Here is a 19,737-nt window from a genome sequence, read left to right on the forward strand (position 1 = left end):
TGGTGCACACCTGGACACCACTGGCGTGCACCTATTCTATATTAGTGGTATGCCCAGAAATTTTCCGGGACAGCCTGCTGAGGCAACGCAGCTGAGCCCGGAAAATCTCTGGGCATACCACTCAAGGGGTTAAGGGGGATATGCAATCCCGGCCGCTATTCCCGATGGGGGAAATAGTGGCGGGTGCCTCTTCAATGCTGTATTTCCAGACAATATTGAAGAGGCAGATTGACAGAATGGGCCAGACTTTAAAAGCTGTCGGGCCCGTTTTGCCGAGAATGTCCATGAATTGTCACGATCACAGCAGGATATCAACAATCCACGGCCGTTTATGCGGACACGCCCCCTATTTGCCAATCGGCAGGCAGGAGATTGAATCTCGCCTGTCAATATGCAGGCCAGCAAAAGGAAGACGGGCCAGGGTCACAGCTGTCAGGACGTACCAACAGTCGTGACCCGGGATTGAATGCCCCCCTAAAACTTTCAATATGTTATAAACGATCTTGTTTTATTAAATGGTATTTTGTTACATTATTTTTGGTTATTGGGGGTAAAAGATTGAACAACCCAATTAAGACAGGACTTTCATTTTAAATGCATGAACAAGTGGGGAAAAAATTAACCCCAAACAGTGACAACTGACATAGCAGGACCATACAGACTGATGTTAGAGGGTATATTGAAAGTACTAGAGGATTTTAAAAAGGTGTGGAATTAATGTGTTTTACATTTTTTAAATTAAGGGCTTATTAATGATTGAAAAATTATATCAAGCAAGCATTTTTCATCAAATAAAAGGGTTCCTGATATTTTGGGGTACAGAAAAATTTAAAATATTTTTTTTGTGTGTAAAAAGTTGGACAAACATTTTTTCCTCTCATCTGCAAGTTCAAAAATCCCTCTTCCATCAGTACAACTCCACGTACCTGTCTTACCTCATTTAACCCATTATTGAGCTTTCTAGAGAAGTTCTGAAAACGGATACATAATTTATTGGCTTTATTTAAATCTAAATTAATTTAATTAATTGAAATTTATTTAATTCATTATGCTATTCTCATCCCTCCAAGTGTGTGACTATTCAGAATAGGTAAGCACCAGAGCTTATGGACTGTGTTTCTTAACATTTTTTGTGTCTTAAAAAAAAAATAAAAAATTTCCTACCTTTACTTCCTCAAATGGGTGCACATAAAACAATGTGAATTTCCACTAGAGAAATCAATGTGCGTATGGAATTAGATTGCAAGTGTTGCAAATGTAATTGACAGTGTGAGTTTGCTGTGAGAATGGATCACAGCAGCAGTAGGAAACAAAATGGGTACTTGTTTCCTAGCGGCATGCGGTTTTTAATTGTACAAGCACCCTAATGGGTGCTTACAATGTTAAATGCACCCCCATTGTCAACGCCACCCGAAGCGTGGTGAGCGCAGCGGTACGCGTCCTTCGAACTTTTCATACCCCCACTATCCACGTCGGCGTGGAGTTGATTTTAGACAGTGTGGCCAGCACAGCGAGCCCGAAGCGTGGCGAGTGCAGCGCGCCCCGCGAGGGTACACTGATAACTTTACATGTATTCCGCGTCCGCTCGCCACGCTTCGGGCTAGTATTCCGCGGGGCTCGCCACGCTTCGGGCTCGGTGGCTCGCTGCACTCGCCACACTATCTAATATCAACTCCACGCCGACGTGGATAGTGGGGGTATGAAAAGGTCGGAGGACGCGTACTGCCGCTGATCGCCACGCTTTGGGTTGGCGTTGATAGTGGGGGTGTCGTTGACAATGGGGGTGCATTTAACATTGTAAGCACCCATTAGGGTGCTTGTACAATTAAAAATCGTATGGCATGGCAAGCCATTTGCTGGCATGCGATGCTATGTGATATTTTATTGTACAAGCATTCCTGTTCATTTAAATAGAATATCGCATAGCATAGCACTAAATACGGTATGCGATGGGCGCCGTGCTAGGGAACAAGTACCACAAAATGTTTACATGAAACCATTTGTTTGTTTCTGAATCCTGCTTATTAGATTAACCTTTTGAGTGCCAACATTGCTGTGAGAGATCCTCAAAATATCCACTAAAAATGCCAGCATCGCTCACAGCGACTGTTCTTTTAGTATAAATAAATACAAATACAGCCAAGTCAATTAATTGAAGTTTAGTTAAATATTGCACCCAAAAAAAGAACAGTCGATGTGATCGGCGCTGGCATTTTTAACGGATATTTTGAGAATTTCTCACAGCAACGTTGGCACTCAAAGGGGTGAAACATTGCTATGTATTATAAACCTTGATCAACCATGTGTTTATGCTCTCTAAGAACAATCCAAATTTATAGGATTTTATAGTTTTCAATAAAACTGTCTTTTTTACGGTTTATTTGAAATCTGAATATGTGTAAATAGACAAAACATATCAAAAACAAAGTAAACAGAGATAAAATTGGAAATAAAAACAATCATCTAATGTTAAGTATTAACCCCTTCCCGACATTTGACGTATATATACACGTCATGGCCGGGAAGTACTTCCCGACCGTTGACGTATATATACGTCATGGCTTAAAACTGTCACTGCGTCTAGAGACGCAGTGACAGAGGGACGATGTCTGCTGTCCCTGACAGCAGACATGTCCGTGCATGCCCAGGGGGGGCTGCGATGCCGCCCCCCCGTCGGCGATCGCTGTGATTGGCTGTTCAGTGTGAACAGCCATTCACAGCGTTTTCTGTGTCACCGGCGAATAACGTTCGCCGGTGACACGGAATCGGAGGTGATTGGTGCTGTAAAGTACAGCACCAATCACTGCGGGGTGTAAGGGTGACACTGGTGTCACCCCACCTCACCCCGCCCGCCCCCAAAGGCCGTGATTGGTCCGTCGGACCGACGGACCAATCACAGCCAAGGAGGGGGGTTTAAACTAACGGTGACTGCACTGCAGACGCCATTCCGGTCTGGAATAGCGTGCAGTGCGGTCACCGTGCCCAGCTGCCGCCAATACTGACCAGAACCCATCCAAATACTTACCTGATCACTGCCTAGATATTGCTTATTCTTGTGACATCTTGTGACATCCTGTGACATCTTGTGCTGCTGCGAGTTATTAGATAGAGAGAGAGATAGAGAGAGATAGAGAGAGATAGAGAGGCCTAGTGCTATATTTTGTGCTGCTGCAGTGTGATAGAGCTATAGATAGAGATAGAGAGAGATAGAGAGAGAGAGATAGAGAGAGAGATAGTGACAGATAGTGACAGATAGTGACAGATTGTGCTATATATTTTTTATATAACTGAAAGAGATATAGAGAGATAGAGAGAGATAGAGAGGCCTAGTGCTATATTTTGTGCTGCTGCAGTGTGATAGAGCTATAGATAGAGAGATAGAGAGAGATAGAGAGAGATAGAGAGAGAGAGATAGTGACAGATTGTGCTATATATTTTTTATATAACTGAAAGAGATAGAGAGAGATAGAGAGAGATAGAGAGGCCTAGTGCTATATTTTGTGCTGCTGCAGTGTGATAGAGCTATAGATAGATAGAGAGAGATAGAGAGAGATAGAGAGAGAGAGATAGAGAGAGATAGAGAGATAGTGACAGATTGTGCTATATATTTTTTATATAACTGACTGCTGCCCCCCCTTTTGTGCTGATCAGTATAAATTAACTGATCAGCAACTTTTTGGGGGCGCAGGTTTTTTTTTATATATAGATATACCTGTCAGTGCTGCTGCTGCAGTGTCATAGAGTGATAGATAGTGAGAGATAGAGAGATAGAGAGAGATAGTGACAGAGAGTGATAGAGAGTGCTAAATTTTGTGTCTGCTGCCCCCGCCTTTTGTGCTGATCACTATATCTGAGGTGATCAGCAACTTTTTGGGGGTACAGAGGTTTTTTTTTTTATATATACCTGTCAGTTGCTGCCAGTTGCACTGTCAGTTGCACCAAAGGTTGTGCACCTGCTGCCCCTCACTGGTAATCAGTGTCGCATCACTGATCACCTTTTTTTATTTTTTGTGAGTGCTGTGGGGTCTTTTTTAAATTTTTTTTTTACACACACTGTGATTTTGTGTGTGTCCTGTGGCCACTGTGCGCTGATCAGTGACGTACATCACTGATCAGCTTTTTCGGCACAGGGTTGATCTATTTTTTTTTTTTTTTGATCAAATTCCTGTTGCCTTTGAGCGCTGTTCAGTGACGGACGTTACTGACCAACATCTGTGCTCAATTTTTGGCGCAGGACCTTTTTTTTTTTTTTTAACCCCTTCCATTTTTTTTTTTTTTAACCCCTTCCATTTTTTTTTTTTTTAACCCTTCAATTTTTTTTTTTTTGTATTTTTTTTTTCTGCACTACATACACACCACACACTACATACCCCCCGGGTTGAAATAAAGTTTGTACCCCCCCCCTACACTATACGTGTTGAAACATTTCACTACCAGTAACACAAAAATATAAATGGCATCCCAAATGTCGTCCCAGTCATCCAGGAGAATGTATTCAGTGGAGGAGGCATATGCCATGCTTGCCTCTGACTCTGACACAGCCAGTGAGGCAAGCGGGGAATTTGAAGGATTCGTCTTAAGCTCTTCTTCCTCCTCTGGTGATGAGGGACCCCCTCAAAGACGCCCCCGTAGAGCAGCTGAGACCCCCCCCCCCAATAATTGATCTCGTATGGACCCCACCACCAGACAATTTTGAGCCCCAGGTTCCTGAGTTTTTGGCCATCCCAGGAATCCAATTTGATTCAACAGGTCTCAGAGAAATTGACTTTTTCAAATTATTTTTCTCTGATGATTTTATAAATTTAATGGTGGACCAAACTAATTTATATGCCCAGCAGTTTATTGCTCAAAACCCCACGTCATCATTTGCTAGGTGGACCCCTGTAGATGCAGTAGAGATGATGACGTTTTGGGGTCTGGTGTTACACATGGGCATAGTAAAAAAGCCACAAATTAGGCAATATTGGAGTACAGATGTTCTGTACAGCACCCCATTTCACCGTATGGCCATGCCCCGGGCTCGTTTTGAGGCAATCCATAAATTTATACATTACACCGATAATGCACAGTGCCCACCCAGAGATGATCCCACCTTTGACAGGCTATTCAAAGTCAGGCCGGTCATTGATCATTTCAGTGCCAAATTTGCAGAGCTATACATCCCTGATAAATGTATTAGTATCGACGAGTCCCTTATACATTTTAAAGGAAGGGTTAAATTCCGCCAGTACCTTCCCAGTAAGAGGGCAAGGTATGGCATAAAAATGTATAAGCTGTGTGAAAGCACCACAGGGTACACCCACAAGTTTAGGGTATATGAAGGGAAGGATTCAAGAATTGAACCACCAGAATGCCCCCCCTCCCTCGTAGGTGTTAGTGGAAAAATTGTCTGGGATTTAATGCACCCCTTCCTGGATAAGGGTTATCACCTCTATGTGGATAACTTTTACACCAGCATCCCCCTGTTTAAGGCCCTTGGTTCAAGAGGTACAGCAGCTTGCGGTACTGTGCGCAAGAACCAAAGAGGCCTCCCCAAAACGCACATTGCCCAAGTAATGAGAAGGGGTGAAAGCAGGGGAATATGCACCGAAAATATGTTGTTGGTCAAATATAAGGACAAGAGGGATGTCCTTATACTGACAACAATTCATGGAGACAGTACCACCTCCATCCCTGTACGAGGTACCAGTACCCACACCTCAAAACCAAATTGTATCCTAGATTACAATAAGTACATGGGCGGAGTGGATCTTTCAGATCAGGTACTGAAGCCGTACAGTGCCCTGCGGAAAACAAATATCTGGTACAAGAAGCTGGCCGTGTATATCATCCAGATGGCACTGTATAACGCTTACGTGCTATTCCGTTCTACCGGCCAGATGGGGACATTTATGCACTTTCAAGAGGAAGTCATAAAGAGCCTAATATTTGGGAATCAGCAGGCAGAGGGCCCCAGTACTTCTAGTACTGGCCCCCGTATTGTACCAGGGCAGCATTTTCCCAACGAAATCCCCTCCACTGCAAGAAAGGGCAGGACACAAAAAAGGTGCAAAGTTTGCTATAAAAAGGGAATAAGAAAGGATACTATTTTCCACTGTGAAACTTGCCCCGACAAACCCGGCCTATGTATAAAGGAGTGTTTCAAAATATACCACACATCTATGGATTATTAGGTTCATCATTTCACCGTGCTTCGGGGGTCTTGCTAATGCCACATAGCACCCACCATTCATTCCACCAGAATCTGAGCTGCAAAATCCAAAAATCACTCATTCCCTTCTGAGTCCTGCCATGCACCCAACTGGTATTTTTGGTCACATGTGAGGCATTGCCGTACTCTGGAGAAATGGGGGCACAGATTTTGGGGTGCTTCGTCTCCTTCATTCCTTGTGAAAATGAAAAATTTTGAGCCAGAAGTACATTTTTGTGTAAAAAAATGTATTTTTTTCATTTTCACTGCCCAGTTGTACCAAAATTGATGAAACCCCTGGGGGTTTGAAATGTACACTATACCCCTAGATGAATTCCCTGAGGGGTGTAGTTTGCAAAATGGGGTCACTTGTGGGGGGGTTCCACTGTATTGGTAATGCAACATAGCACCCACCATTCATTCCACCAAAATCTGTGCTCCAAAATCCAAAAATCACTCCTTCCCTTCTGAGTCCTGCCATGCACCCAACTGGTATTTTTTGGTCACATGTGAGGCATTGCCGTACTCTGGAGAAATGGGGGCACAGATTTTGGGGTGCTTTGTCTCCTTCATTCCTTGTGAAAATGAAAAATTTTGAGCCAGAAGTACATTTTTGTGTAAAAAAATGTATTTTTTTCATTTTCACTGCCCAGTTGTACCAAAATTGATGAAACCCCTGGGGGTTTGAAATGTACACTATACCCCTAGATGAATTCCCTGAGGGGTGTAGTTTGCAAAATGGGGTCACTTGTGGGGGGGTTCCACTGTATTGGTAATGCAACATAGCACCCACCATTCATTCCACCAAAATCTGTGCTCCAAAATCCAAAAATCACTCCTTCCCTTCTGAGTCCTGCCATGCACCCAACTGGTATTTTTTGGTCACATGTGAGGCATTGACGTACTCTGGAGAAATGGGGGCACAGATTTTGGGGTGCTTTGTCTCCTTCATTCCTTGTGAAAATGAAAAATTTTGAGCCAGAAGTACATTTTTGTGTAAAAAAATGTATTTTTTTCATTTTCACTGCCCAGTTGTACCAAAATTGATGAAACCCCTGGGGGTTTGAAATGTACACTATACCCCTAGATGAATTCCCTGAGGGGTGTAGTTTGCAAAATGGGGTCACTTGTGGGGGGGTTCCACTGTATTGGTAATGCAACATAGCACCCACCATTCATTCCACCAAAATCTGTGCTCCAAAATCCAAAAATCACTCCTTCCCTTCTGAGTCCTGCCATGCACCCAACTGGTATTTTTTGGTCACATGTGAGGCATTGCCGTACTCTGGAGAAATGGGGGCACAGATTTTGGGGTGCTTTGTCTCCTTCATTCCTTGTGAAAATGAAAAATTTTGAGCCAGAAGTACATTTTTGTGTAAAAAAATGTATTTTTTTCATTTTCACTGCCCAGTTGTACCAAAATTGATGAAACCCCTGGGGGTTTGAAATGTACACTATACCCCTAGATGAATTCCCTGAGGGGTGTAGTTTGCAAAATGGGGTCACTTGTGGGGGGGTTCCACTTTATTGGTGCTTGGGGGGTCTTGCTAATGCGACATAGCACCCACCAAAATTCCACCAGAATCTGAGCTGCAAAATCCAAAAATCACTCCTTCCCTTCTAAGTCCTGCCATGCACCCAACTGGTATTTTTTGGTCACATGTGAGGCATTGCCGTACTCGGGAGAAATTGGGGCACAGATTTTGGGGTGCTTTGTCTCCTTCATTCCTTGTGAAAATGAAAGATTTTGAGCCAGAACTGCATGTTTGTGTAAAAAAATGTAATTTTCCATTTTCACATCCCAGTTGTACCAAAATTGGTGAAACCCCTGGGGGTTTGAAATGTACACTATACCCCTAGATGAATTCCCTGAGGGGTGTAGTTTGCAAAATGGGGTCACTTGTGGGGGGGTTCCACTGTATTGGTGCTTGGGGGGTCTTGCTAATGCGACATAGCACCCACCAAAATTCCACCAGAATCTGAGCTGCAAAATCCAAAAATCACTCCTTCCCTTCTAAGTCCTGCCATGCACCCAACTGGTATTTTTTGGTCACATGTGAGGCATTGCCGTACTCGGGAGAAATTGGGGCACAGATTTTGGGGTGCTTTGTCTCCTTCATTCCTTGTGAAAATGAAAAATTTTGAGCCAGAACTGCATGTTTGTGTAAAAAAATGTAATTTTCCATTTTCACATCCCAGTTGTACCAAAATTGGTGAAACCCCTGGGGGTTTGAAATGTACACTATACCCCTAGATGAATTCCCTGAGGGGTGTAGTTTGCAAAATGGGGTCACTTGTGGGGGGGTTCCACTGTATTGGTGCTTGGGGGGTCTTGCTAATGCGACATAGCACCCACCAAAATTCCACCAGAATCTGAGCTGCAAAATCCAAAAATCACTCCTTCCCTTCTAAGTCCTGCCATGCACCCAACTGGTATTTTTTGGTCACATGTGAGGCATTGCCGTACTCGGGAGAAATTGGGGCACAGATTTTGGGGTGCTTTGTCTCCTTCATTCCTTGTGAAAATGAAAAATTTTGAGCCAGAACTGCATGTTTGTGTAAAAAAATGTAATTTTCCATTTTCACATCCCAGTTGTACCAAAATTGGTGAAACCCCTGGGGGTTTGAAATGTACACTATACCCCTAGATGAATTCCCTGAGGGGTGTAGTTTGCAAAATGGGGTCACTTGTGGGGGGGTTCCACTGTATTGGTGCTTGGGGGGTCTTGCTAATGCGACATAGCACCCACCAAAATTCCACCAGAATCTGAGCTGCAAAATCCAAAAATCACTCCTTCCCTTCTAAGTCCTGCCATGCACCCAACTGGTATTTTTTGGTCACATGTGAAGCATTGCCGTACTCGGGAGAAATTGGGGCACAGATTTTGGGGTGCTTTGTCTCCTTCATTCCTTGTGAAAATGAAAAATTTTGAGCCAGAACTGCATGTTTGTGTAAAAAAATGTAATTTTCCATTTTCACATCCCAGTTGTACCAAAATTGGTGAAACCCCTGGGGGTTTGAAATATACACTATACCCCTAGATGAATTCCCTGAGGGGTGTAGTTTGCAAAATGGGGTCACTTGTGGGGGGGTTCCACTGTATTGGTGCTTGGGGGGTCTTGCTAATGCGACATAGCACCCACCAAAATTCCACCAGAATCTGAGCTGCAAAATCCAAAAATCACTCCTTCCCTTCTAAGTCCTGCCATGCACCCAACTGGTATTTTTTGGTCACATGTGAGGCATTGCCGTACTCGGGAGAAATTGGGGCACAGATTTTGGGGTGCTTTGTCTCCTTCATTCCTTGTGAAAATGAAAAATTTTGAGCCAGAACTGCATGTTTGTGTAAAAAAATGTAATTTTCCATTTTCACATCCCAGTTGTATCAAAATTGATGAAACCCCTGGGGGTTTGAAATGTACACTATACCCCTAGATGAATTCCCTGAGGGGTGTACTTTGCAAAATGGGGTGACTTGTGGGGGGGTTCCACTGTATTGGTGCTTTGGGAGTCTTGCTAATGCAACATAGTACCCACCATTCATTCCACCAAAATCTTTGCTGTAAAATCCAAAAATCACTCCTTCCCTTCTGAGTCCTGCCATGCACCCAACTGGTATTTTTTGGTCACATGTGAGGCATTGCCGTACTCGGGAGAAATTGGGGCACAGATTTTGGGGTGCTTCGTCTCCTTCATTCCTTGTGAAAATGAAAAATTTTGAGCCAGAACTGCATGTTTGTGTAAAAAAATGTAATTTTTCATTTTCACATCCCAGTTGTACCAAAATTGGTGAAACCCCTGGGGGTTTGAAATGTACACTATACCCCTAGATGAATTCCCTGAGGGGTGTAGATTGCAAAATGGGGTGACTTGTGGGGGAGGTTCCTAACTTTTAGCACTTATGGTGCCTAGAAACCTACATGGTGCCTAAAAAAAAATCTCATAAAAAGGAGGCTCCAAAATCAAGTAGGTGCTCCTTCTATTATGAAGCCTGTGGTTTGGTCAACGTGCACACTAGGGCCACATATAGGATATTTTTGAAAACAAAAGAATTGGGGGAATCAATTTTTAGTCACATTTCTCTAGTAAAATCTACTGTATTCGTTAGAAAAATGTATTAAAATTGAAACTCTGCAAAAAAAAAGAAATTTTGAAATTTCACCTACACTTTGTTTTAATTCCTGTGAAACACCTAAAGGGTTAACAAACTTCCAAAATGCTGTTTTGAATACTGTGAGGGGTGCAGTTTTTGAAATGGCATCATTTATGGGGGTGTCTCACATACAAGTCCCTCAAAGTCACATCAGAACTGAACTGGTCCCTAAAAAAATCAGTGTTTGAAATTTTCATGAAAATTTGAGAATTTGCTATTCATATTGTAAGCCTCCTAGTGTCCAAAAAAATTAAAAGGAAGTTGAAATAATGATGGAAACATAAAGTAGACATATGGTCTATGTTAGTTATTAACTATTTTGAGTGGTATGATTATTTGTCTCACAAGCAGAAAATTTAACATTTTGCAAATTGCTAAATTTTCCATTTTTTCACGATATTTTGGTATTTTTCACAAAAAAACACAGACTGTATCGACCCAAATTTACCACTAATTTGAAGTACAATGTGTCACGAGAAAACAATCTCAAAATCACTGGGATAAGTAAAAGCAAAAAAAAGTTATCCCCACTTAAGTGAGACATGTCAGATTTGAAAAAAATGGCTCTGTCATGAAGGCACAAACTGGCTCTGTCATGAAGGGGTTAAAGAGAACATACACCCTCTGTGAATTGTGAAATTCCCCAATCCCCTGACCACCCTGCCGGGAAAATCAGGCACATTAAACATGTGTAAAACTCCTGATTTCTTGATCCCGATTTGGATTGGGGACTTTTTAAGGTGCTAAATATCCCCGAACCCCAGTGGTTCCAGTCAGCAGAACAGTGGTACCGGCTGGTTGGGGAATTGACCCCACAGATGTATGGACCCCTTTAGTTCCACTTATTACTTACAATAAAATAAATCTGCATTTCAATGGAAAATGCAAAAGTACTTTTTAGAGAGAAACACACTCAAACAGTAGTTAAGCAATAACACTGTAATAAACATTAAACTGTATTGAGTGCAGACATCGGTGAAAGCTACGCTAAATATCTTCTAAAAATGCCAACATCTCTGTGAGAGATATGCTAAATATCGCCTAAAAATGCCAGCATTGCTCAAATTAGTTATTTAAATAAAAAATGTTGTGTAAAAAAATAAAATAAAGCTATTTCCTAAATAAAACGTAAACATTACCGGTCAATATGATGAATAAAAATGTTTGCTTGACAATTTTCACAGTTTTTACCAATTCACTTTGCTTTTGCATTAAACATTTGAGGGGAACATTTTTTACCGAACCGACCCCATTATGTGTGAAAATTATAGTCAATTTAAACATTGGGGGGTACATTTACCAAAGCTTCTAATAATGAAAAGATGTGATGTTGCCCATAGCAACCAAGCAGATTCTGTCCATCATTTTCTAGGATGCAATAGAGAAATTATAGACAGAATCTGATAATCTAAGCATTACTGTCTCACTGAGGTCATGGGTTCCCATGGGGTTTCCTCCCACAAGCCAATCATAAGCCTAGCGTAAATGCGTGTTCATGTGGTAAGGAACTTAGCGTTTAAGTTCCACTGGGGCAGGGACTGATGTGAATGGCCAAATATTCTCTGTAAAGTGCTGCAGAATATGTGTGCGCTATATAAATAACTGGTAATAACTAATACATCAGTCTCCATACAGCATATGTGCAGTAGTGACTGACAAGCTGAGCAAAGAAAAATCTTGGTACTTCCTCATCTTTTGCAGTCACAGCTTACGCAACTTATGTAGGAATCTTTGCATACCACCACCCTGGTCCACGCCACCATCTATTACCTTTAGAAAAGTTGGTACTTGTTTCCTAGCACGGCCACAATCTTCTTGGTCGTGTGCCTTAACTTTAAGGCACACGATGCCCACGATGGACCCGATTTTCTTTCAAATCAGGTCCATTTTACCGGCAAATGGAAAATCGGGTCCATCGCGTCGGTCGTGTGCCTTTAATAAGGCACACGACGCGACCGACGCGATGGACCCGATTCTCCATAGGCTTCAATGTTAAAAATATTTTAACATTGAAGCCTATGGAGAAATCGCGTCCATCGGGTCCATCGCGTCGTGTGCCTTAACATGGCACACGACGCGACCGACGCGATGGACCCGATTTCTCCATAGGCTTCAATGTTAAAATATTTTTAACATTGAAATCGCGTCGGTCGTGTTGGTCTTGTGCCATTATAATGGCACAAGATAAGATGGACTTGATTAAGTCCATCTTCACCTAGTAATCAATGGGAAAGGGGCCAATATGGGCCATTTCTCATTGTATATGGCCCCGTCATGCCCCCACATTTTAAACGCCACCCCACTATTGACGCCAACCCGAAGCGTGGCGAGCGCAGCGAGCCCGCGAGGGGCGGCGGTGCGCGTCCTCCGACCTTTTCATACCCCTACTATCCACGTCGGCGTGGAGTTGAGAATAGAATAGTGTGGCGAGCGCAGCGAGCCACCGAGCCCGAAGCGTAGCGAGCCCCGCGAGGGGACGCGTATAACTTCACAGGTATACGCGTCCGCTCGCCACGCTTCGGGCTCGCCACACTATTCTATTCTCAACTCCACGCCGACGTGGATAGTAGGGGAATGAAAAGGTCGGAGGACGCGCACCGCCGCCCCTCGCGGGCTCGCTGCGCTCGCCACGCTTCGGGTTGGCGTCTATCGTGGGGTGGGGTGTACGCCGTGACATTTGGAGGGGTTGGGAATATTTTACATTGAATCCAATGTAAAATCGGGTCCCAGGGACCCGATTTACATTTCATTAAAAAAAAAAAAAAATCGGGTCCAAAATCGGTCGGTCGCGTCGATCGCATCGCATGCGACCAAATCGCATGCGATGGACCCGATTTTTCCGACACGACCACCCCGATGTAAATCGGTGTGGCCGTGCTAGGAAACAAGTACCGAAAAGTTGATACTATTTGGAAAGCAGCTAACATAACTGGCGTAAACTGTGGCCGCAAAGATGAAGAAGTACCAAAATCATTATATCAGTATGCCGCTACCCTTATATTATTACAAATATATGGCAAGAGGGTTCTGCCTAATCTAACATTTCAACTTTTGCCAATTTAAACAGTTGTGCTGGGTTTGTTTTTTAAGCTATTGTTGAGGAATGGGCATGGAACTTGTAGTGAACTCTTTAGGCAGAACATTCCCAGCAGCTGAAAGTACTATCGTTAGCACAGATAGTATTAAGTGATGCTATAATGAATTATCATCATAAGATAGACTGTCCTGTGGCCACCATATGATATTATACTGTCTCGTTTCCAACTGCAGCACCCCAGGGCGTAATTAATTGACATAGATATCACTCCAAGTGATGAAGCGATTTTGCGATCCAGAGAATTTTAATTTGCTACTGCAGGATCAATACATCATCGTTCTGACATGCGTAAACCAGGAGAAGAATATTATCCCACTGTCTAATGGAAAGGATCAGCATTGGTCAATAGTAGAAAAGATGTCATGATGTGGAAATTTTGTCTAGAATATGATGGTACATGGCTCAAGCTGGGTAAAGCAAGCGCTCTATAACCACACTGTGGCATGGCTCGGGATGGGAAAAGCAGATTAGGATCATCTAGCTTTGAATGAGTGAGAGCCCAATATGATAGTGTTGTGGAATGGGTGTAATCTGATACAATGACGTGTAAAGGATGAGCTGGAGCAGAATGTGATCATCGTATGGCATAGCTCAGATTAGTAAAAAAAAAAAAAAAAAGGCTCAGGATGGATAATAAGCAGCAGAATATGATCACACAACACGAGGTGGCTGAGGTGGATAAACCATTTGCAGAATATGGTCACTACGTAACATGGTGCAGGTGGCAGCTATAAATGATAAAAATAGCCCATACATAAAAATATAAATAAATCATGGTTTCGCCCGGCATCACAGCAGACACGCTGCTCATGGGCTCAGCAATAAAATGCAGACATGATTATCTGCCTAACTGCATTGCAGCTCAATCACCTGCATCATGTATGCCTGGGGTAGACAGCTAGCTCAGACACTGCTAGGAGGGATGGCAATACAATGTATTGATCACATGCTGTCTCCTCAGGACTGTGCCCTGATCTCTATATGAAGACTTCGTAGGTCAAACAGGCCCCACCGCAGCGCCACCGCCCTGGTGTATAACAAGCAGCCCACCCCGTGCTTATGGGAGCGGCACCTCACCTGCCATGTCTCCGCTGCTGTCGGTCAGTCTGTCGGTCTGTCTCTGCGCCGGATGCTGACTGACCGCCGGCTCTTACTTCCTTAGCAACAGGCCTGGGTACGACGCGCTCACTTCCTTAGCAACGATCAACATGCCCAGGCTGGTACTTCCTTAGCAACTGCAGCCCAGCCCGGCCCCGCCCAGCTTCTACACTGTATCTTTGGTTTAGCAAATATTTTGTACATGTAGCAGATCAGTGCTAGAAAGCCACCTCGCAGCTCATAATGTAATACATTTCTTCCATACAACTCATTTTATAAATAATTTAATTGCAGAGCAAAAGAGAATGTTACTCATAGTTGCCTACCCTCCTACATTCTGCAGGAGACTCCCTGAAAGAGCAGCAATCTCCCTCTCTCCCTCATTAGTCTAGCAATCCCTCATTTCACCTAGTCCACATTACACTGTTACATTTTAGGGGGGAAAAGGAATGAGAGATAGATACATTTACATTGAATCATCAGCACCATTTCCCAGCACTTTACCTAGTAGCTCTTACTAACTGCTTTGGGGCTCATCTACATTTGGATATAAGGAATTTAATATTACACACCCACACTTCTAGGTGCCACGTTCACAATCTCTCCATATATGGAACTAGACACGCCCTTTTTGGTGGAGCATAACACGCCTCCTCAATGGGGCGCTTTTCAAAATTCTATTACCAACTATTATCTCCCTGAAACTAATTTTCAAAAGTAGGCAAATATGTTGTTACTGATATGAAGTCTGTATTTTGGGTGTCAGTTTTCCATGTATTGATAGTTGTGGAACTGTAGTATTATTCAACAGTAAAGGTGTGTACACACGGGGGCGATATTGGCTGAAATTGCTGGGAATATGGTCGCTGAGCGACCATATTGCCAGTGATTTGGAGTGCGCTCTCCCGTGTGTACTCCTTAATGGTCACTGGACGCAGGAGCTTGCTCCTGCGACCAGTGGCTTTTACCGGCGCTGACCAGGAGGTCAGCCCCACGGAGGACAGCGGCAGAAGGATTCCCTTGCTGCTCCCCCCGCCCCGTGATGCTGCTCCCTCCCTTCCAAGTGACAGCAGCAGCGTCTGCTGCTGCTGCTCTCCCCCGCCCTGTGACACTGCTCCTTCCCTCCTCCGTTCCAAGTGACAGCGGCTGCTGCTCCCCCCGCTCCGTGCCACTGCTCCCTCCCTCCTGCCTTCAGGTCTCCTTTTCATCGCTGATGAAAAGGAGACACTGAGCAATAGGATTGCTGGCGATATATTGCTAGCAATATATCACCAGCAATCATATCGCCCTGTGTGTACACACCATTAGACCTTGCACAGGCAGGTGCGGCATGATTCATTTGGGGTTTTTAGGCCACAGTGTTAATGGGAACCCAATGGATCAATTCAATTGTTGTCTCAATTGGCACACATGCCACTGGTGTCCACATTTCTGCTAAAAGCCAACAGAGGTGGTGAGCACAATTGAGCAAAAATTCCTTTTTTTGGCAGCCCGATGGCACTTTTTGCATCATGCCCATTTAGACTAGACTAGTCACTTTGCACAGCTCAACTAGTACTAAACTCAATCATTTAATGAAGGAGCATTAATTATGGCTGCCCCTCAAAAAAAGGAATGGTCTCCTTAATGACCTTTGATTTAAATATATGGGGCCTTAAGTGATTTGTCAACAATGCCAATGTCGACAGTCATTATGCTGACACATTGATGTTAATACAAGATTTGAATGCTCATCTTATTTTCTACCCTACATTTTAACATTTTGACTGTAAATAGTTCATGTGTCAACATTTTGCTGGTGTTGACATGGGTGTCACAATTTTAACCATGTATACTTAGGAAATTGACTGCCAACATTGTTATATTCCACAATGTAGTGTATAAATACACGGTACAGGTTCCCTCCTCCGGCACTCACAGAATAGTACTACCATACATCCCTGGCAGGAGATGGACATCTCTTCTCCACCTCTTTAGCTGTGTACACATGCTTCGATTTTTCCCTGTTTTGATTAGATTTTGCTTATGGAAGAAAATTGAATCCACATTGAATGGTTTTTAGGACACTTTCGATCTGCATTTGATTCGATGCGCGCTCTCGTTTTCTCAAAATCGAAAAGAAAAATAGACTGTGCAGCCAAGGAAATTTCGAATTCGATCCAGTAAATCGACTGTGTACAATGTACCATGAATGTAAATAGAATTCAATATCAAAATCGATATCTGATGCAAAAGTACATATCTAATGCCAAATTGAATGGGAAGATCTAATGGAAAATCGAAACGGACATTGAATCTAGAGCAAATTGAGGTGTGTGTGTACACACCTTTAAGACGTTTTTTTTTATCAATAAACTGACTAAATCATAGACAGAAAATCCATATGAAACTAAAGTTGGTCAACAACCTGACTACATCCCGAAATAGGAATTAATCCCCACAACTTTAAAAATATATATAACCATTTAGTGTTGTACTGTACTATACCCAAGTATATATATTTTTTTATATACGGTACATACATTGCGCTTTAGAGAACATTAAGTCATTCACATTAATATCTTCCCTATTAGAGCTTCTACATTCCTTTCTCCATTGGGGCTAATCTCTGTCTGGAGCCAGTTATCCAAACAGTACGTTTCTGGATTGTGGAAGGAAAGACATGTAATAAAATAGAGTACATACAAACTCCACACAACAGCACAATGGTGGAATAAAAAAAAAGTAGCTATTATTTTACAGTGAGCCTACTAGTTTTATCTTACTGAGCAGGGGAGCTTCAAAACAAGATCATATTCAGCACTTACCTCACAGCAAGTTAAAGCCATGAATAAATTAACTTCTTTACTTACGTCTCCCTCGGTTATTTGATTTGGAGGGGAGACCTATATTTGAATAGAAAATATGCCATCCCTTTTCCAACATTGGCAGCTTACAGCTTACTTAAGCACTTATCTCAGGTCAATACATTATGATGGTGGGTACACACAAAACAGATCAAGGAGATCAATGTATCTTTACAACTATCCAGGTCATTGTAATGTGTGCCCGGGCCTTACTGTTCAAAGATCTCTGCGCAATTGCTCTCCTTTTGCCATTGCATATGGTTGAACTAGCCACAAGTGTATCACTACACCATCACTAATAATGGGCTATCTCAATGTAAACAACCTGTTTAGTGAAAATGTATATAAGCAACTGTAAACTAAACCTTGACATGGAAACTTTACAAAAGTAAAAAATATATATATACATATTTCAGTCCTTATTTAAAGCTAGTGTGAGGAGGAATCAATTATAGCACCACATAGAGAACATGTGGACACCAAAGTAATACAAGGAAGGACATATATAGTAAGGCTGAAAGATCCATGTGGTAGACTTGCAACAGCTGTGGTGGGGACTGACACGGAACATGAATGAATTAATGATGCATACCCCCCCCACAAAAAAAAAAAAATTGGTATTGGTAGGTTTCGCTTACCCACCGAACTCCATGTTTTTACATTGCCTAGACGCCTCCTTCTCATTTGCATACAGATGCCCCTTTCAGCGGGATGTAACAACCAGAAAAGCAGAGACATAACAACGTAACCATCTAAATGAGGGTAAACTTTTGGTAGTTAAATCAGCAGAGGGGCTTTAGAACTATACAAGCTTGCAATGATTCCCACCATACTGTATTTAGCCCTTCAATTATTTTAGATACCTTTATTTGTTTAGGCATTCCATTTTCTTGCAAACATGTTTTAATGTAAAAAACACAAATTCAGGGTAAAATTCACAATATAAGCTTTGAGGCCGAATTTCTGCTTTTGCTTTTTTAACAACAATACTATGGACAACCACGCAGAAATCTGACATTTGTGTTATAGAATATATATTTGAACTTTTATAGTAATTTCTCTTCCAAAAAAGAAAAAAAATCCATTCAGATTTTGAAAAATTTTATTACAGAAATTTGTACAAAAAATTGTTAACGTTTTAAGAACAGCTACTTTAGTATGTGCAATTAGACATTCATTATTTCATGTCCTCCTGTTGAGTAATGCTGTGTACACACGGGGGAGATATATTGCTAGCAATATATTGCTTGCAATATATTGCTGAGTAATATATTGCTCAGTGTACTTGCAATATATCTCCGCAATATATTTCTCAGCAATATATTGCTCAGTTTCCAGTTTTTCAGAGGGACCAGCAATTTTCCCTGAAAATTGCTAGCAATTTTGACTAGATTTTTTTTACCCTCTATTTAAATTCATTTATGATTGACATGGGTTGTGGGAAGTCCTTCTGGAAGGGAATAAAAGTGTATATGGTGTATATACAGATGTAGCAGGGGTCATCTTTGTAGGGGCAGGATAATCTAGCGGCAGCAGCCGCTAGTGCCCCACTCCTGCCAGGGGTGTGGGGGCACAAGACGGCCGTGCGGCCCCTGCCACCCCGACACCAATGCCCCCTTCATTTATATTGAGCCCACATACTATTGGTGTGGGGCAGCATGGTAATGCTCATGCTGCCCACCGATGGTGCAAATCACCATCGATGGGCAGCATGAACATAATCATGCTGCCCGACACCAATGCCCCCTTCATTTTTTTTCATGTCACATACTATTGGTGTGGGGCAGCATGGTAATGCTCATGCTGCCCACCGATGGTGCAAATCACCATCGATGGGCAGCATGAACATAATCATGCTGCCCGACACCAATGCCCCCTTCATTTTTTTTCATGTCACATACTATTGGTGTGGGGCAGCATGGTAATGCTCATGCTGCCCACCGATGGTGCAAATCACCATCGATGGGCAGCATGAACATAATCATGCTGCCCGACACCAATGCCCCCTTCATTTTTTTTCATGTCACATACTATTGGTGTGGGGCAGCATGGTAATGCTCATGCTGCCCACCGATGGTGCAAATCACCATCGATGGGCAGCATGAACATAATCATGCTGCCCGACACCAATGCCCCCTTCATTTTTTTTCATGTCACATACTATTGGTGTGGGGCAGCATGGTAATGCTCATGCTGCCCACCGATGGTGCAAATCACCATCGATGGGCAGCATGAACATAATCATGCTGCCCGACACCAATGCCCCCTTCATTTTTTTTCATGTCACATACTATTGGTGTGGGGCAGCATGGTAATGCTCATGCTGCCCACCGATGGTGCAAATCACCATCG

General features: G+C 42.8%; 1 protein-coding gene across 1 annotated transcript in view; it reads right to left on the reverse strand.

The window, feature by feature from the left end:
* The window catches only part of KIF3B (kinesin family member 3B), a 27,873-nt gene extending 13,217 nt beyond the window's left edge, over positions 1-14,656 (reverse strand). The window contains 1 exon segment of the mRNA XM_083146583.1: positions 14,519-14,656. The gene's annotated coding sequence lies outside the window, so the exon portion shown is untranslated.
* Positions 14,657-19,737: the final 5,081 nt, after the last annotated feature.

This window comes from Crinia signifera, chromosome 6 (genome assembly GCF_055691185.1).
Source record: "Crinia signifera chromosome 6, ASM5569118v1, whole genome shotgun sequence".
NCBI classification, from domain to species: domain Eukaryota; kingdom Metazoa; phylum Chordata; class Amphibia; order Anura; family Myobatrachidae; genus Crinia; species Crinia signifera.